Here is a 19,134-nt window from a genome sequence, read left to right as displayed (position 1 = left end):
CGTCTTGCAACGCTGCCAGGGAGTCCATAGAACGCCATCGCCCATTCGGTTCTACGCCTCGCTCGTCGGTAAATTGGTTTTTGAGGAAAGGAAATGTATTTCTCTCTCATATCTCGGTGGACACCTAAACCTCGCCGGAAGGGAAGGGAGGAGGATGGCAGTGAGCGAAGACACCGTATTCACTAGACGTGCCTTTGTTCATTCCAAACCATCGAGCTGGCATGGCGGAGTGGATAGCATGCTCGTCTCGCACTCCGAAGACCGGGGTTCGATTCCCGAGCTCGACCAATTTCTTACTAGGTTTTATTTATTTATATGGCCTGACTAGAGAAGTTAATTCGGCTAATTGGGTAATTGAGCAATTAACTAAGCTCAGTCCCACTTACTTGGAGCATCACTATATGGTCCCTTCAATTGGTTGCATGGTTACTAGCCAAAGTACAATTGGCCCCGTTTGAAATTGGCGCACTGTGACGTCACGACCGTTTCGACCAACTGAAAAGCGTGACATTCTCTGTCGACAACTGCTGCTTACAACGATGAGACATTAAAGGCTTTCGCCTTAATACTAGGCGGAGTCCCTCATTCCGGGATCCCGTTGGTCGAGACCGCTACACAAGTCCGCCGAACCAGGGCCTGTTGGGCCGATAGTTCCTGGCAGCTGAGCAGGGCCGCCTCCCAGTCCTCTCGGGTAGGGGAAGGGGTGATTGGGGGGAGAGAAGGATTTTTTCTGCATGCCCAAACCATGTGGAAGGTGTCGGCCACCTCCCCACAAAATGAGCAGCGGCCGTCAAAAGAAGGATTAAAGTGCTTGAGAGCCGCCGGGCACAGCAGGGTGTTTGTAAAGAGCCCGAGGAGAATTCGTTCGCCAGCTTTACCCAGTCCTTTCATAGGAATTGGGCATCGCCGGTGTTCGGCGCGATAGTGCTCAGTAATTTTTTTAAAGAAAGGAGAGGGCTGTGATCTGGGTTAAGCTCCTCCCGAGGGACGCCTGGTGCCCGGTGAGTGAGTGCGCGGGCTGCCTCATGGGCGGCTTCGTTACCTGGCATGCCTTGGTGGCCGGGGACCCATATGATTGAGCGATGAGTTGGATCGCCGTCGCGAGTACTGCGGTGTAAAATTTGGTGAGCGAGTGGAGTGATCCAACCGAACTCAAAGTTACGACAGGCTCCGCGAGGAATGCCACCTCCCGTTCGGCGCGATGCCTTGCCGTTTGAACGCAACGTTTTTTGAGGAAAGGAAATGGCGCAGTAATTCTCTGTCATCCGGTGGACACCTGAACCGCACCGTAGAGGAAGGGAGGAAGTGGGAGTGAAAGAAGAGAGACAAAGATGGCCCGTAATGAAGAAAATGAAAATTGTATTTGAGGAAAGGAAATTACGCAGTAACTGTCTCAGAGATCTGGGTGGACACCCGTCAAAATTCAGGGGGGGGGTGCACTTTTTTGACCTAAATTGCGGTCACTGATGTGCGGTTAAGATGTTAAGCTTCGCCTCTAAGAGTGGAACGCGACAGCGTCTTGCAACGCTGCCAGGGAGTCCATAGAATGCCATCGCGCATTCGGTTCTACGCCTCGCTCGTAGGTAAATTGGTTTTTTAGGAAAGGAAATGTATCAGTCTCTCATATCTCGATGGACACCTAAACCTCGCCGGAAGGGAAGGGAGGAGGATGGCAGTGAGCGAAGACACCGTATTCACTAGACGCGCCTTTGTTCATTACAAGCCATCGAGCTGGCACGGCGGAGAAGAAGCCGTTCTGTGCGGCTGTGCTTCAACATGCTCCTTGCTGGAAACAGGTGGTGGTGGTGGTGAAAACATTTATTACGAATGAGCAGGAGGTATGTTTGGATCAGCCCGTAAGGGACCGATCCTTACAAACACTAGGTGGAGGTCCCTAGTATGGGACCCCAGTGGCGGTTGCCGCCGCCCGGGCGCGCCCGACTAAGGCTTGTTGGGCCTGTAAGTCGTGGCAGCCGAGCAGGGTCGCTTCCCAGTCCTCCCGGGTTGGGTTGGGGATGGGGGGAATAGCGGGGTTGGAGGGGCAGGCCCACACCATGTGATAAGTGTCAGAAGACACTGCACTACAGTGTGGGCAGCTGCCGCTAAAGGAGGGGTCAAAATGTTTTAGCGCTACCGGGCACAGCAATGTATTGGTGAGAAGGCGGAGAAGGAGCCGCTCATCCGCCTTCTTAAGGCCTTTACATGGGCTAGGGTAAAGGCGATGACAATTTTGATAATATGTTGTAATATCTTTGAATATATAGACCGGATTAAAATCGGGTTCCTGATCGGACGGGGAGGAGAAAACAGCCCGGTGAGAGAGCGCGCGGGCGGCTGCGTCTGCTGCCTCGTTTCCTGCCAACCCCTGATGAGCAGGGGCCCATATGAGGTAACGGTGTGCGGGGTCCGTATCCCGTATGCAATTTTGGTATATTCGATAGGCTAGGAAGGGAGTGCAGCCTTGTTCGACGTTCCCACAGGCCCCTCGCGAGTCGGTGATTATGTATTTTGAATTGGAATGTGAGGCCGCGAGAGCAATCGCGACCTCTTCTGCTTGTGTTGCACTGCGGGCTCTGAAAGTTAGGCCGTTAACTGTGTTGCTGTTGTGAACTACCGCGGCCGTGTACCATCCCCCGTGGTGAGGGCCGGAGGCGTCCACGTAGTATACACCTGTTTTGTTGCCATAATATCGGGCTAGCGCTTCCGCTCGTGCCAGGCGCCGACCATTATGGTCTTCATGTGACATGTTTGCTGGAAGAGGCCGCACGTGGAGGGCACGTCTCCACAGTTCCGGGATGCGAAACCTGTCTTCCATTGGAGGGGTGTGTTGGATATGGAGTCGAGCAAGAAGGCGGCGACCCGACTCCGTTAGCGACAAGCGCGTGTACTGGTTTGTAAGGTGCGCCTCCCGGAGTTCCCAGAAAGTATTCACCACCCCAAGAGCCATAAGCCGGCTGTTTGAAGTAGTGATGGGGAGGTCAAGGGCACGTTTAACAATTTTGCGAAGGATGACCTCAAGGGCGTCCTCCTCTTGTTTCCGTAGGTGGAGATAAGGAGTCGAATAGAGAATTCGACTGGTTACAAAGGCGTTTGCCAGCCGCAAGGCATCCTTACTTCGTAACCCTCCGCGTTTGTTGGAAACCCGGCGGACCATGCGGCCCACCTGGTCCCCCACCTTACGGAGTTTGGCCAATGTAGTGTCTGGCCGCCTGTGTTTGTGGATGTAGAGTCCGAGTACCCGTATCTCATCACTTTCGCGTATGGGACCACTCTCAAGAGAGAGAGATATTTTAGTTGTGCACTTCTGTGAGGGGCGGAGGTGCACAAATTCCGATTTTTGAGGGGAACATTGAAGACCGCAGCGGCGGGCGTAGCGGTCTACAATCGTCGCCGCTGTTTGCAGGCTGGTTTCAATGTCTCCTGTGCTGCCCTGCGTGGCCCACAGAGTGATGTCATCGGCGTACAGGGCGTGCTGCACGCCGGCGACACCACTCAGCTGGGCCGGCAGGTGCATCATGGCCAGATTGAAGAGCAGCGGGGGAAGTACCGCGCCTTGAGGGGTTCCCCGCGTGCCGAGTAGGTAAGGACCATGGTCTCTATCGTGAATTAGAATGTAGGATTGACGATCTATTAAAAATTGGCTTATGTATTGGAATGTATTGAGGCCACAGTCGGTGTGACTTAGGTTAGTGAGTATGATCTCATGTGTTACATTGTCAAATGCCCCTTTAAGATCCAAGGCGAGTACTACCCGGTCATTATGGGGGCATTCGAGGGGGTCAAGCACTTCCCGATTGAGTTGCAGGAGGACATCCTGTGCGGATCTGTGTGGGCGGAATCCGAACATGGTGCTCGCAAAGACTTGTTTGTTTTCAAGATATGTAGATAACCGATCCCGCACCATCGTCTCCATTAGTTTGCCCACACATAAGGTGAGAGAGATGGGGCGGAGGTTATCTGTGTCAATTGGTTTGCCAGTTTTAGGAATAAAAGTGACCAAAGCCGTTTTCCATTCGATTGGCAGGGGGGTGTCCCCGCGCCAAATCGCATTGACGTATTCCAGGAGGGACTGGTATGCCAAGTCGGGCAGGTTCGTCAAAAGCTTGACGGTGACCTTATCCCGTCCTGGCGCAGTGCCCCGTTTCATTTTGGCGAGAGCCGCCCGCAGATCATGGAGCTGGAAAGGTTGATCCAGCTCCGTGTTCTCTCTGCCTGCATAAGAGTACGCAGATCCACGGGGGTCTTGGGCTGTACACAGATAGTGGTCCCGAAGTTTCTGTGCCAGTTGAGTCGTGTTGCCAGAAAAAGCGTGCAGGGCTCGGTGCAAATGTTTTTGTGTTTCGGTTCGTGTTTGTGTTGGGTCGATTAGGGCTCGAAAGAGACGCCACATGTTTCGGCTGGACATTACATACATACATACATACATACATACATACATACATACATACATACATACATACATACATACATACATACATACATACATACATACATACATACATACATACATACATACATACATACATACATACATACATACATACATACATACATACATACATACATACATACATACATACATACATACATACATACATACATACATACATACATACATACAAGTTTTATTCTCCACAAAGAAGTGGAAGGAGGCGGAGGGAAAAGCCGTACATTTGCGGCTTGAAAAATCCTCCGCCCCCTTACAGTGTATACAGCAGCAGAGTGGGGCAATAAACAGTCGAACAATAAACAGTCGAACAATAACCAGTCGAACAATAAACAGTCGAACAATAAACAATTGAACATAAGGATAGATCTGTGCGTTCATTCACACAAAAAAAGAAAAGTATGAGTAGCAAAATATTTGTACATATTTGGAAGAGACATATTGGATACATCAGCGGCTTCTTTTTCTGCAGCATTCAATAATCGCGGAAGATTATACCGGAGTGTTTGTTGTCCATAGGCAGTGCGACATTTTGGAATTTTCCATCGTTCTGGAGTTCTGGTGCTGTAGGTGGGATAATTGGGCCTTAATTCTGCCATTTCAGTAAAAACTGTACTCTTTCGTTGGACGCTTAAACGGTACTGCCTGCATAATTTGTATTCGTATATATTTCTTACTTTTAATAAATTAAGCGAAGCAAAGATATGTGAAGAAGGTGCTGTGTATTCAACGTTTTCAATTATTCGTACTATTTTTTTCTGTAGCCTTTCAAGCTTCAACAGATTAGTTTTCGTTGTTGTTCCCCAAACTAAATGAGAGTAGTTTAGGTGGGAGACAAAGAGAGCGTTATAGATCATTAGTTTAACTTTTTTTGGAAGAGTATAGCGGTTGCGATTTAAAATTCCAGTTATGCAGCTCAGTTTGCTGATTATACTATTTACATGATTATTCCATTGTAAAGTTGAATTAAAATATACCCCTAACACCTTGACAGTATCTACCACATCAATGGCTGCGGATCTAAATATTACGGTTCCTTGTAACGAAATTTGTTTACTTTTTGGTCGAAAAATTACCACCTTTGTTTTGTTTGCGTTAAGTTTTAAATTATTGCTGGAAGTCCACGAGTCCAATTTGCGCAGAACATTATTTGCTTTAGTAATTCCTTCAGCTTCAGAACGTGATGGCACCAAAGCACTCGTATCGTCGGCATATATAACGAACTTGGTATCTGAGCAGATGTGTACAATATCATTAATGTACAAATTAAATAGGACAGGGCCTAAAATGCTAACCTGTGGGACTCCTGAAATTATTTTTTTGCTGTGAGAAATGAGACCATTTATGTCGACATATTGAAATCTATTTGATAGGTAACTTTTGAGCAGAGCCAAAACATGTCCCCGTATACCATAATGATGCAATTTTTCAAAAAGGATAGTGTGACTAATATAATCGAAGGCTTGGCTAAAATCAACAAAAATACCCATAACAATACATTTCTCTTCAAACTGTTTTAGAATATATTCCTTATGGTCCAACAGCGCCAGCTCTGTAGACCTGTCCCTTCTAAAACCATATTGCGAAGTAGTTATAATATTATGCTTGCTGCAGAAGCGCGATATTCTATCTAGGATGATTTTCTCTAGACCTTTCGAGAAGGCAGGAAGAATTGACACCGGTCTGTAGTTAGATACATCATTTTTATCACCTTTCTTATATAAGGCTATCACACGGGCGACTTGCATTTTTGTTGGAAAAACAGCGGTAGAAATGCAGAGATTAAAAATGTGCGCTAGAATGGGGCTGGTTATACGTATCACATACTTCACGGGTCTTATTTGTATACCATCGGCATCAACACTATGAGAATTATTTAAACTCAAAAAGAGAGAACACACTTCATTTGCATCTGTTGGTTCAAAAAATATTGTGCTAGAGTTTTTCTGCCCTGAAGTTTTGTATGATGTTGTCGGGTTTTTAGTAAAATCTCTGTTAACAAAGTAGTCATTAAAGATATTTACCATTTCTTCTCCTTTTAATATCTGTCCTTCGTAAAAAATTTCTTCAACTATCTGTTTTTTCTCGCTCCGACCCATCAGTGCATTTAAGTTATTCCACATTAAGTCAGTCCGCTTTACGTTGGAACCGAACATGTTCTGATAGTACAGTTCTCTTGCTTTTCTTAGCTGCTTAGTCAAGTCATTACGAAATTTTTTGAACGTAGCGAGATCAGATGCTGTACGAGTTCGCATAAATGTTTTAAACAGGCGTTCTTTCTTTTCAATCTTCTTCAATAGGTACTTTGTCACCCACGGTTTTCGACATCTCTTATTACCCGTGTGACGTTTGAATACGAAGTGACGTTGGTATACCGAAAGAAACAAACTCAAAAAGGCGTCATAAGCTACGTTCGCATTTGTTTCCTGAAGGATGTTGTCCCAGCAAACTGTTTCCAAGTCATGATAAAAAGCTTCTAAGAGGGTAGGTGTAACAGGCTGAAAAAGATTAGACACTTTATGGTGGAAGTTTCCCCGAGTACTAAATTTTATGCTACAAAACACAGGCAGGTGATCACTAATAGGGTAAGTGAGAACACCGGAACTGACCAGGTTAGCATCATAATTTGTTATTACTAAATCTAGAATTGTTTGCGTGGACGACGTTAGACGGACTTAAATGCACATTTGTCGCGCGGCTGTGTTGCATCTATCTACCCAGTTGGAGTCGGCGAGTTGGGCCGCGTACTCTGCCGCTTTCTGGGTAAGCTCGGCAATTCGAGCTTTAAGCTTTCTATTGTGTTTCTGGCGTCGCCAACGGCGGAAGAGGCTGCGACGGGCTTCCCAGAGGTGTAGAAGGTGGTTATCCACGTCCGTGACCGCCTCTGAGAGCTGGATGTGTGTTTCATGCGAGGAAAGGTGTGCCAGCAGCTGTTGGGACCATGCTGTGTAGCCTGCGCGGAAATGGGTGTATTATCAAGTGAGTTAAAATTTTGCCTGAATTTCGTCCAATCTGGGATATGGAAACAGCGCATCGGCCGTTGGACGAGGTCTACCGACGTCTCAGGACACTACGGACTCGTACAAAGTTGTACTTCCCCGATTGCCTACCGGTAATGTTGTCCTTAATACCGTTTTCCTGCATGCTGACCTTAAGGGTCGCCCGTACCGAGCACCTGACTTCCGTGACGCACTCGCACAGATATTGGATCTCCGGGAAATTTTGTGCATTGGTCAATACCAAATGAGCCACGTGTGGATGGTTACCTGCGAGAGTAGTTCTTCCAAACAGAAGCTTGTTAATAAAGCGGAGTTTCCTGTCAAAGGACTGCGGTGCATGGTGTTTGACCCGGATACTAAGAACGTCAAGGTTAAGCTCCTTTGGCTTCCCCGCTATTGGAGCACCGGAGGATTGTGGAAGCATTAGAGCCTTATGGCACGGTTCAGTCTGTGGAGCGTGAAAAGTGGCGGTGCCCAGGGATGGAGCATATGGAAACGTCGAACCGTGAAATCTCCCTCACACTCAAGGATGGAGTGTCAGCAAGCACAATCCCACACACACTTAATGTTTATGGAGTGCAGGCATTAGTCCTTATCCCAGGGAGACCTCCACTGTGCCTCCGATGCAGCCGGGTTGGGCATGTACGGCGCCAGTGTCGCACGCCTCGGTGCACCCAGTGCCGACGCTTCGACCATACTACGGAGAACTGTCTTGAGTTACGCTGACAGGCTGCGTCAAGGCCAGTGCTCACGGGAAGATGACGTGGCATCAGAACACAGTATGGATGTGTCTGAGGTTGTCGACGCGACCGGAGAACTAAGTCGTGAGCATCGAATAGATGGGGAACAGAAGACTTCAACACCTCAAATCAACACGGAATCTGAAGCGACTGGCCATCTAGCATCCGCGCCTCCAGAACGAAAACCGCCGGACCCGGGCCCCCCCGTGAGTGCTACAGAGACTGGTGTGCTTGCTGCACAGGAACACCTCGTCGCCACAGGCCAACGTCCGGATATGCCTCCTGTGGAGTCAGACGAGGCGATACAGCCAGTGAATGCTCGCCGATCCTCCTCTGTTGCTGATTCTGCTTCGTCGTTGGAGGGTAACGGTGAGCCGTGTGTGGCGTCGATCTCTGGCGTGTCCGGTTCTCTGTCGGCTGTCAGTGTGGCAGCGAGTGATGTGCTCCCCTCGGGTTCGTGGGCCGAGGCCTTGTCTGTCTCAGAGGAGGACATGGACAGCACCGCACCTTTGAAACGTCCAGCAGATGCTGACGAGGTGTGTATCGATGGCGCTGACCACCAGGCACAATGTGTAGAGGCCACGGGAAGGGCGGCGTTAAAGAGGAGGGTGATGTCTGCCCGAGAGGCCGCCAATTTGGAGGCGGGCCACCCCAATCCAGGGGATGGCGTTTGTTAAGACTGGCACCAAAAATGGCGAACGTCGCAGCATATTGTCACGTTGTAGTGACGGCAGTCCAGCGGTCAGGAAGACACCAGAGACAGATACTTGCAAACGACGCTCTTTATTTGGGCTGACTTGCGCCCGCAAAAGAACTGAATCACTCAGTGGCGGCGTAAGCAACAAGCGTGCTCGTCAATCGTCGATCTACGAATGTCCGCCGCTCGCGGCATCGCTCAATTTAAAGCCGGCAAGGAAACTTCCAGATAACAGGTCAAGATCATCTACGGTAATCTGGAAAAACCTAGATGCAGCCTTTCATGGCTGCGAACAATCTAGATTAGTCTGGTCGCTTCTCGCGCCACGAACAAAAGTGATAACGACCCTCTCCTGCTGCCTTTAGCGTGAACGAACACACACTGCAATGATACGTGGCATTACCCCCCTTCCAAAGAAGCATCGTCTCGATGCTTTAAAATGAGAATAAACACGGACAATGAAAACTTCCAGTCCTTTAGCGTTCATAATATGGCTTCAGGCGTACGACATGTATGACTTCCGGGCGTGTGCGGCGTCGCTGAGATGCTGTCGTGCCGTCGGGGATGACTTCGTAGTCGAGGTCACCGATGCGACGGAGAACCTTGTACGGGCCAAAGTAGCGTCGCAGCAACTTTTAACTCAATCCACGGCGGCGAACTGGCGTCCATATCCAAACACGATCACCTGGCTTGTAATGCGTGTCTCGTCGGCGCAGATTGTAGCGTCGGGCGTCGGTGTGCTGCTGGTCTTGAATGCGAAGCCGCGCAAGTCTTCGGGCTTCCTCGGCGCGATGAAGGTAGGCGGCGACGTCGAGGTTGTCTTCGTCAGAAACGTGCGGGAGCATTGCGTCGAGTGTTGTCGTGGGCTTCCTGCCGTATACCAGCTGGAACGGGGTAAACCTGGTTGTCTCCTGGACGGCAGTATTGTACGCGAAGATCACGTAGGGCAGAATGGAGTCCCACGTCTTGTGTTCGGCGTCGATGTACATGGAGAGCATGTCTGCGATGGTCTTGTTCAGACGCTCTGTGAGTCCGTTGGTTTGTGGATGATAGGCAGTTGTCCTCCGATGGCTTGTCTGGCTGTAGTTTAAAATGGCTTGCGTCAGCTCCGCTGTAAATGCCGTCCCTCTGTCTGTGATGAGCACTTCGGGGGCGCCGTGTCGCAGGAGAATTTGCTCGACAAAAAATTTTGCGACTTCTGTTGCGGTACCATTAGGCAACGCTTTTGCTTCGGCGTATCGGATCATGTAGTCGGTGGCCACGATGATCCACTTGTTACCTGATGATGAAGTCGGAAAGGGGCCGAGGAGGTCCATTCCTATTTGCTGAAAGGGCTTAGTTGCAGGTGGTATGGGGTTGAGGAGTCCGGCTGGTCTAGTCGGAGGCGTTTTGCGTCGCTGACACTCACGGCACGTTTTCACGCAATGGGAAACGTCGGTAGCTAGCCGCGGCAATAGTACTTCTCCTGGATGCGGTGCAACGTGCGAGCAATCCCGAGATGCCCTGCAGTCGGCTCATCATGACATGCCTGCATAATTTCTTGCCTAAGATTCTTGGGCACGACGAGAAGATGTACTGTCCTGTTGGGCGCGAAGTTCTTCAGGAGGAGATTATTGTGAAGGACGAAGGACGACAGTTGGCGCTTGAACTCCCGGGGAGGCGATGCAGTCTTGCCTTTCAAATAATCAACTAGGCTTTGCAACTCAGGATCCGAGCGCTGCTGCTGCGCGAAATTACTGGCGCTTACCGGTCCTAGGAAAGCATCGTCGTCTTCTTCTTCCGGTGCTGCGTCTACGGGGGCTCGCGATAGGCAGTCTGCATCGGAATGTTTGCGGCCAGATTTGTAGACTACAGTTATGTCGAATTCTTGAAGACGCAGGCTCCATCGAGCAAGGCGGCCGGAGGGATCTTTCAAATTGGCCAGCCAGCAGAGAGCATGGTGATCGCTCACAACCTTGAATGGTCGTCCGTATAGGTAGGGGCGAAATTTCGACGTGGCCCAAATAATGGCGAGACATTCTTTCTCTGTCGTCGAATAGTTGGCTTCGGCTCTCGACAGTGAACGGCTAGCGTACGCGATAACTTTCTCCTCTCTGCCATTTTTCTGAACGAGGACCGCTCCTAAGCCCACACTGCTTGCATCGGTATGAACTTCGGTTTCGGCGTTTTCATCAAAGTGCCCGAGCACAGGAGGGGACTGTAAGCGGCGCTTCAGCTCGTTGAAAGCTTCCTCTTGCGGCCTTTCCCATTTAAAAGCCACGTCAGCCTTGGTAAGTTGGGTCAAATGTTCAGCGATGCGCGAAAAGTTCTTGACGAATCGCCGGTAATAAGCGCACAATCCAAGGAATCTGCGTATAGCTTTCTTGTCATTAGGCTGTTGAAACTATGCGATCGCAGCCGTCTTCTGGGGGTCTGGGCGAACTCCATCCTTGCTTACGACGTGACCAAGGAACAGCAGCTCCTCGTAGGCGAAGTGGCACTTCTCTGGTTTCAGTGTCAGGCCTGAAGACTTGATCGTTTCCAGCACTATCCGAAGCCTTCTGAGGTGGTCTTCAAAGCTTGAGGAGAAGACAACAACGTCATCTAAGTAGACTAGGCAAATCTGCCACTTCAAGCCTGCGAGCACCGTATCCATTACTCGCTGGAACGTCGCTGGGGCAGAGCAGAGGCCGAATGGCATCACCTTGAACTCGAATTGTCCGTCTGGCGTGATGAACGCAGTCTTTTCGCGATCTCTTTTGTCGACTTCAATTTGCCAGTAGCCGCTCTTCAGGTCCATCGATGAGAAGTACTTAGCGTTGCACAGCCGGTCCAATGTATCGTCGATGCGGGGGACGGGGTAGACATACTTCTTCGTAATGCTATTCAAGCGGCGGTAATCGACGCAAAAGCGAAGGATGCCGTCTTTCAATTTCACTAGGACGACTGGTGCTGCCCAGGGGCTCCTTGATGGCTGGATAACGTCGTCACGTAGCATTTCCTCAACTTGCTTGCGAATAGCTTGGCGTTCTAGCGGCGATACGCGGTAGGGGCTCTGTCGCAGTGGTCGGGCGTGTTCGTCTGTGACAATGCGGTGCTTGGCAAGCTGGGTTCTTCGCACATTCGATGCTGATGAGAAGCAATCGCTGTACTTTTGAAGAAGACTGCGTATTTGTTCTTGTCTGCTCCGTGGTAATGCCGGGTTGATATCAAACGTTGGTTGATGGCCTTGGTTAGATGGTTCTAGGGGTTGGTCGGGTAGGGCACATATGTCTCTGATGTCTGCCAGCTCGTCGAGGAAAGCGATCGTCGTACCTTTGTTTAGATGCCGGTATTCTTCGGTGAAGTTGGTTAGCAGCACCTGGGCTTGGCCATTTCGGATTTGGGCGACTCCCCTTGCGACACCCAGTCCTCGATCAAGGAGTAACTGGGTGTTCCCCTCGACGACGCCTTCGGCAGTTTCGACGTCTCCAGTACCTATGCAGGCGAAGACACTTGATCGGGGCGGCACGCTCAGTACTTCGTCAAGGACGTTTAAGGGAACGCGATGAGTCGCTGTCGTCGCTGCAGATATGGCTTTGTCCGTGGAAAGCTTCATCGACTTGGATCGAAGGTCGATGATCGCCCGATGTTCATTCAGGAAGTCCATTCCTAAAATCACGTCTCGCGAGCATTGCTGTAGGATCAGGAAGGTTGTCGCGTAGGTTCTCCCATTTACAGTAACTCTCGCGGTGCAGTGTCCTGACGGCGTAATCAGGTTACCACCTGCGGTGCGGATCAGCGGGCCATCCCAAGTTGTTGTTACCTTCCTGAGTCGGACAGCGAGTGGCCCACTCATGACGGAGTAGTCAGCTCCTGTGTCCACCAAGGCAGTAACCGCGTGATCGTCGATCATAACTTCAAGGTCACTTGTTCGCGTTTTCGCACTTGACGTTGTCTTCGGTGTACGATCTCGGCTTCGTCGAGTAGTGAGGCTGCGGTGGGCGTACTGCGACGTTACATCACTGGGCAACGGTAAAAGGTTCAAGTCTGGCCGCGTCGTCGTCGTCGTCGTCGTCGTCGGTGTCGTCGTCGTCGGAGCTGTCGTCGTCGGTGTTGTCGTCGTCGGTGTTGTCGTCGTCGGTGTTGTCGTCGTCGGTGTTGTCGTCGTCGGTGTTGTCGTCACCGGTGTTGTCGTCACCGGTGTTGTCGTCACCGGTGTTGTCGTCACCGGTGTTGTCGTCGTAGTTGAGGCATGGTCTTGAGTACTCGTCGATGGAGGATCTTTATCATTGCGCTTAGAAGCAACCTCACCTCCAGAGGCTGCTTTATTTAGTTTAACCTTCGGGGGCTGGGGGAGCGTCCACGCATGGCGTAACCTCGGCTAGGAGATACAAAGCGCGGGGATGATGGCGACGGGGAACGTGATAGGCGGCTCGGCGATGAGTATTCTTCCCGACGCAAAAACTCCTCGATTTCGGCTGGTCGCTGGCCGGGTCGGGGTCGTGGAGCGTCGTAAGAGAACCCTCGGATGCCCAGTCTTCTGTATGGGCAGTGCCGGAGGACGTGACCGGCTTCGCCACAGTGGAAGCATAGTGGGCGGCGCTGGTCGGGAGTTCTCCACTCGTCGCATTTCCTCGGCTGCGCGCGTCGCTCGTAGGACGGGCGGGTTGGGGCGAGTGGGCGGCGGTCCAACGCAGCTGGCTGAGGGCGATAGGGGCTTGGGTCCCGTCGTCGAGGGGCAGGACGGCGCACAGCTGCGGCGTAAGACATGGCTGGGGGCTGCAGAGGCTGCGTGGGTGTCGGCGTCACACCCAAGGCCTGTTGAACCTCGTCCCTGATGACGTCCGTGAGCGGTGAAATTTGCGGCTGCGTTCCCGTTGGCAGCAATCGTCGGAGCTCCTCTCGCACAACTTGACGTATAACATCCCGCAGGTCATTGCTGTTAGCGGTGTCCAGGCAGCTTGCTGAGAAAATGCGCTGCTGGCGGTCATACTGGCGGGCTCGGGCATCCAGAGTTTTTTCCATCGTGGATGCCTCTTCTACAAATTCCGCGACAGTTTTCGGTGGGTTTCGGACGAGGCCGGCAAAAAGTTGCTCTTTAACTCCTCGCATGAGCAACCTTACGTTTTCTTCTTCCTTCATGTTTGCGTCGGCACGCCGGAAGAGACGCTTCATTTCCTCAGTGTACACAGCAACGGTCTCGTTTGGGTGTTGTATGCGAGACTGTAGCAGCTGCTGGGCTCTCTCCTTTCGCACAACGTTCGTGAAGGTCTTTAGAAGCTGCTCCTTGAAGGTTTCCCAGTTCGTGAGGTTAGCTTCCTCATTCTCAAACCAGACTTTTGCTGGTCCCTCCAAGGCGAAGAAGACGTACCTAAGTTTCGTAGCATCATCCCAGTTGTTGAAGGCAGCCACACAGTCGAACTGTTCCAGCCATTCTTCGGGGTCGGCGCCAGGCGAAGCGTCGAAGGTTGGTGGCACCCGGGGCTGGTGAAGAATGATTGGAGCCGTCGGCTGGGGCAAGCTCATGGTGGACGTTCCTGCTGGCTTTCGTTTCCGGGTAGGGTCAGGCAGAATCCCGAACTCAGGTGCGTCTCCTAGCAGACGTCGGCTTGCGCGGTGGACTGGACTCAGGTCCTGCGGTGAATGACTCGAAGGGCTGGCGTCGCGACTTGCTGGGGGTGTCCGGTACATGGAAGGCTACCCAGCACCTCCACCAGATGTCACGTTGTAGTGACGGCAGTCCAGCGGTCAGGAAGACACCAGAGATACTTGCAAACGACGCTCTTTATTTGGGCTGACTTGCGCCCGCAAAAGAACTGAATCACTCAGTGGCGGCGTAAGCAACAAGCGTGCTCATCAATCGTCGATCTACGAATGTCAGCCGCTCGCGGCATCGCTCAATTTAAAGCCGGCAAGGAAACTTCCAGATAACAGGTCAAGATCATCTACGGTAATCTGGAAAAACCTAGATGCAGCCTTTCATGGCTGCGAACAATCTAGATTAGTCTGGTCGCTTCTCGCGCCACGAACAAAAGTGATAACGACCCTTTCCTGCTGCCTTGAGCGTGAACGAACACACACTGCAATGATACGTGGCAATATCAAGTCGCTACCCTTAACGTTAGGGGTATGCGTAATCGTAGGAGGCAACAGCAGGTACGGCATCTCTTAAAAGAAATGGAGTGTGTGTGTGGCCGCTATCCAGGAAACAAAGTTGTCCTCTGATGAAGAGACAGCAGCTGCTCTCGAGCCTTTTTGACTGAGTCTTGGCTTAACGGCACAGTATTTGACAGTGAGTTTGTACCCATTGGCTACAGTTCGTACAGAAAAGACCGTGATGGTAGAGGTGGAAGCGTTAGCATACTCTTTAAGTCAACCTTGCGAATTTTCCCAATGTCTGATATACCCAATGTAGAGTGTATTTTTTGTAAAGCATACTATGGAAATGTTAGATATGTTATTGCAGCAATGTATAGGCCCCCTAGTTCTACCGTTTCCGTTCTAGACGATCTCAAACAATATTTTTACACGAATGTCAAACTTGGTGATCGTATTATATTGTCAGGTGATTTTAATTTACCTAATATAGACTGGTCGACGTTCTCACTTGAAAAACATGACGCTTTAGGTGAAGCAATGTTGGACATTGCTTTTTCCTTTGATTTATTGCAAATTGTGGAACAAAGCACAAGAATTCAGGGCAGTTCTCAGTCAGTCCTTGACCTATTTTTTGTCAGCGGATCAATAGGCGCAGATACAAATTACGAAATAGTACCTGGAATTTCGGACCACGAAGCTGTCCTACTCACCATTGCTGATGCCGTCTTGGATAGCAAGCCTAAATATCCATCTTACCCAAACTTTTCTCGAGCCGATGATGTATCAATCATTGACATACTTTCGCTTAACTTCGATGCCTTTTCAGATAGCACGGATGATGTGCATTCGCTTTGGTGCAGGTTTAAAAAATTAGTAAAAGAGTGCATTGACCGTTTTGTCCCGCTGATAACTAAAAAGAAAAACGGCAGGAACCCCTGGATCTCCCGTGAGACGTTACGACTCCAAAGGCAATTGAAGCGTCTTAAGAAAAGATTAAAAATCCATGCTGCACAGGCGGTCAAAAAAAAGATTGACGAAATTTCCTCCCGCCTTAAAAATCAAGTATATGCCGATAAACAACGCTACTATGGTGAATCACTGCCCAGTTTCATAACTACAGCTCCAGAAAAGTTTTGGCGTTCTATTTCTCCGACTTCCAAGGAATGTGATGTATTTCATGTTGATGGTAAAGATGTGTGCGATGGCAAGGAAATAGCAAATGCATTTAATAAACATTTTAAGTCCGTCTTTACTAAAGATAATGGCGTAATGCCGTCTTCGAATTACCTACGTCACCTATACCCGATGTTAAAATAAGTGAAACAGGAATACTAAACATGCTTTTAAATTTGGGCATTAAAAAGTCTTGCGGTCCGGACAACATTCCAAACACATTTTTAAAGGGGTATGCTGAATGGACCTCAAAATACCTGCACGTTCTGTTCACGAGATCATTGTGCGAGGGACAAGCGCCGAGCGACTGGAGGACTGCCAGAGTGAAGCCACTACATAAGGCAGGAAAAAAGCAGTGCATTCAAAATTACCGCCCAATTTCTTTAACATCTACGGTATGTAAACTTTTGGAACACATAATTCATAATCATATCTCAGAATTCTTGGAGAAATATAATATACTTACGAAGCATCAACATGGTTTCCGAAAAGGCTACTCTACAAATACCCAATTGGTTCTAGCAGTGCATGACTTTGCTAAAGCAATTAACAATGGGAAACAAATATACGCTGTTTTTATGGATTTTTCAAAGGCTTTCGACAAGTTGTCTCATAAAAAGTTACTTCACAAATTAGGCGCAATACTGAAAAATTCTCAACTAATTAACTGGCTTGCGGCTTATCTTGAGAACAGAGAACAATTTGTTGTTTTTAATGACCACCATTCAGAACGACTTTCAGTTGGCTCTGGCGTCCCGCAGGGCTCGGTGCTTGGGCCTCTTTTGTTTCTTTTGTTTATTAATGATGTACTGCATGGTATTCCCGTTAAGGTTAAACTTTATGCTGACGACTGTGTATTGTACTCGGAAATAGAGAACGCCGCTGACCAGGAACTGCTGAACAATGCCTTAGCAGAAGTTGTTGCCTGGTGCAAAGCTTGGCAAATGTCAATTAATTTTCAAAAAACTGTTTTTATGACCATTACACGCAAGAAGCACAAGCTTAAATATCCATATGCTACTAACGACATATTTCTCTCCGAAGTAACACACTACAAGTATCTAGGACTCTGGATCACTAATGATCTCACTTGGACTAAGCACCTTGAATATGTAGTAGCTAATGCTAACCGCAAATTATTCTTCTTCAGGAGGGCTTTGAGTCTTTCCACCCCTTCTGTCCGTCTGCTCGCATACAAAAGTGTAATTCTGCCGATACTAGACTATGCATGTGTAATTTGGGACCCTTTCACCAAGACTAACATCACCAAGATGGAAATGGTGCAAAGAAAAGCAGTTCGCTTCATATATAATAGCTTTGGACGTACATCAGTAACCGAACTACTAATGAAAGCAAACCTGCCACCATTAACGCAAAGAAACCGTGTATCACGACTAAAATTCCTCTTTCAACTTATTAACGGTCATTATAAAACCGACCTCACGGGAATAATTAGTTTTTCATCTGGGTATTCTACAAGGCAGAGACACAGTCGCACAATAACCGCCTTTAGCACCCATAATAACTGTTTTAAGTATTCTTTCTTTCCCCGAACAGTAACTGAATGGAATCTACTAACCAATGATCAAATTTCAAAATCATCACTGTCGGCATTTGTTTTAGGTATTGTTTAGAAACGTGTTGTCTTTAACTGTTTATACGCTCCATGGATCTAATTTGTATTATATGCTTTGTCTGTGTTCTTGTTTTCATTATGTATTTATTGTATCCCACCCTGCTAAAATCCCCAGAGGGGATTGCAGGATTGATAAATAAAATAATAAATAAACAACATTATTTTTAGCCACGCGAGAGGCTTATCAGGAGGTTGTATGCTATTCCTGGCGAACAAGCTAAAGATGACAGCCTTGTCTTATTGCATAGATGACGAGGGGCGACTTATATGCTGTGATCTCACAATTTCAGGTGTACAGTGGCGGATTATTTGTGTTTATGCCCCCACAAAGCAGCGCGAGAGAAGGCTCTTCTTTCTGTCATTAGTTCAACATTTGTGCACGCACCGCAAAATTATATTGTTGGGAGATTTTAATTGCGTTTGTAGGGATGAGGACCGATCAGTGGTATGTAAGAGATACGACCCTAGTGCTGCATTACTTACCGACTTGGTTTCTGAATATAGTCTTGTGGATGTGGGACAGGAAAAAGGCGACAGTATACATTTCACTCATTTTCAGTTTTCCTCTAATGCTCGCCTTGACATAATTTACGTTTCTGTAGACGCGTTAGCAAGTGTGTTTGGCTACTGGGTGCGCCCCATCTTCTTCAGTGACCACTGTATGGTGTCTCTTCGGATAGGGAGGTACACTCGGCATGTACTTCACCCTCGATGGGAGTTGTGGAAGATGAATAACTGTCTGCTCTCAGACGAAATCTTTCAGCGTGCTGTACCTACTTGTTTGAAGGACGTATGGTCACGCCGTGATCTGTCCGTTTTTCAAAAGTGGGATTTGTTTAAACAGGAGATCAAAAACTTGGCAATTGAGGCCTCAGCAAGAATCGCTTTCCTTCGATTCGATTTTCGAGACACCACCTTCGTGAGCTTGGGCGCACCCTAACGGAGCTACATGAGCTAGAGAGGGTAAGCCCGGGTGCCTATCTCGAAGAGATTAATAACGTAAAAGCAGAGCTTCAACAATTTGCGACAGAAAGATATAAGGGGGCCTTGATACGATCTCGGTCCCGAAGGTTTCTTGATGAGCAACCTTCTCGTCGGGCCCTGAGTGATGAAAGAGAGAATGCTCTTGCGAAGGAAATATTGGAAATTCAGTATGGTGATTGCACATACAGCGATGCGCCTGGTATTCTTGCTGCTTTCTTCGACTATTATCGAAAGCTGTTTATCGAAAGTTGCGAAGATCCAAATCAGGGTTTCGATTACAGTTCCTTACTCGGAAACTTCCCTCGACTAGACGATGAGAAGTGTGCTATAGTGAAGGGACCTATCACTTTGGATGAAATTCAATCAGCCATTTCTGCCCTGCAGAGCCAGAAATCTCC

This window comes from Amblyomma mixtum, chromosome 4, assembly GCF_055824585.1.
Source record: "Amblyomma mixtum isolate Tamu chromosome 4, ASM5582458v1, whole genome shotgun sequence".
Taxonomy (NCBI): Eukaryota; Metazoa; Arthropoda; class Arachnida; order Ixodida; family Ixodidae; genus Amblyomma; species Amblyomma mixtum.
Note: the sequence above shows the minus strand (reverse complement) of the source record.